This window comes from Tupaia chinensis, unplaced genomic scaffold (genome assembly GCF_000334495.1).
Source record: "Tupaia chinensis unplaced genomic scaffold, TupChi_1.0 Scaffold000619_1, whole genome shotgun sequence".
Taxonomy (NCBI): domain Eukaryota; kingdom Metazoa; phylum Chordata; class Mammalia; order Scandentia; family Tupaiidae; genus Tupaia; species Tupaia belangeri.
The window spans coordinates 1,271,852-1,273,296 of record NW_006160139.1 but is presented as its reverse complement, the minus strand read 5'-3'; the positions used below and the strand labels follow the sequence as shown (position 1 = coordinate 1,273,296).

At 50.3% G+C, this 1,445-nt stretch overlaps 1 pseudogene; it reads left to right on the top strand.

Moving 5' to 3' along the window:
• The first annotated feature begins 1,295 nt into the window (after window positions 1–1,295).
• LOC102475160 (ADP-sugar pyrophosphatase-like) overlaps window positions 1,296–1,445 on the top strand; it is a 14,455-nt pseudogene continuing 14,305 nt past the window's right edge.

The window sequence follows — 1,445 nt, the reverse complement described above, 5'->3', positions numbered from 1 at the left end:
AAATGGGGTTGTAATCTAAGCTCTCGGGGAGCTAGGAGAGAGGCAGACAGGGAGAAGGCTGCAATGTAGGTGAGAGACACTGGTGGCAAGACCGCCCGGCGGTAGTGGAGGTAGTGAGAAAAGACATATTTTGGAAGTTGTTTGAAAGTAAGGGCAGAGGAATTCCTGGAAGTACTGAACCATAGTCGGGGAGAAGGAGGGTATGGAGTTCAGTGAGCTGAGTAGCTTACCTGCCCGGGTCTCTGCTAGCATGCCTTCCTGGAGCACCATCCTCCACTCTCCCGCTAGAGAAATCTTTCTAAAGGGCAAGCTTGACCTTGTCATAACTACAGACTACCCACAGGGTCTGCTCACACCACACTGGGCCATGGTTTGATATCTCAGGTCACACCATTCCATGTTTCCCTACCCTGCTTAGATCATTTCTTTTCGTCAACCTTCCTCCCTGCTAATTTGCCCTCTTGCAAGGAACTTGAACTTCTACTCCAACCTAGACATCACCACTTCTGGAAGGTGAACTGCGTACCTTCTGTGTGAACCCACCCCACTGTAACACCTCTCACCATGTTGAGATCTGACACTTTCTCCATCAGATGTACCTGTCCTCCACCTCACCCCCCCCTTGAAGTATGTGGCACATTGCCAGCCACATACAGAAATAAGAGTCCTATAAAGGTTGTTTTGGTGGAAGAGCTCAAACTCTGGATCTATGCGAATCTAAACTAAACCAAATTTTTCTGCAGCCACAGATTATCTTTTGTCACTGAAATCTGAGAGTGGCCAAGGGAGGTCAGTGCTTCATGTGGCTAATGGCTTATCCCATTTCCAGTTCTCTCTGCATCCACCACTTCAGCCATCCTGGGCTCCGTGGTTCCCCTTGCCCCAGTGGAAGTTCTGCCCTCAGTCAGACCTTTTACAACGTGTCTGTGTTGAGCGTGAGGAAATAAAGGCAGAGCAGCATTTCAGTCCTGCTAGCTTCCTGTGCAGTGTTAGTGTGGCAGTGAAAGTAACAGCCCAAGGAAGTGGCCATCAGGCTGATGCAGGCCCAGGACACCTCTGTGAACTCGCTGGAGAGGAGCAGATGGAGTCATTTTGTAAGATTTCTATTCAAAGAAAACCAGGAATGAGATAAAAAAAAAAGGGGGAGGGAGGGGGGCTTGGGACACACATGCCAATGGAACAGAACAGATGTAAGAGGCATCAAGCTGAGCCTTTTGGAGAGGAATAATGAAATGAAAACTCAAACAAGGAGTTCTTCCCACAGCAAAATAAAGACTCCGGTGCTACCGGACACTATGTGTTCAGCTCTCACTGCAGGGGACCTGGGACTGCAACTGGGGCAGAGAGCCATGGCCTGGGCACGGGAGCGGTGCCAAGACCATATGCCGGAAGACAATGGTACCCCAGCCTGTTGCCCGGAGCAGCCGTGCTACCAGGCTGGAGAG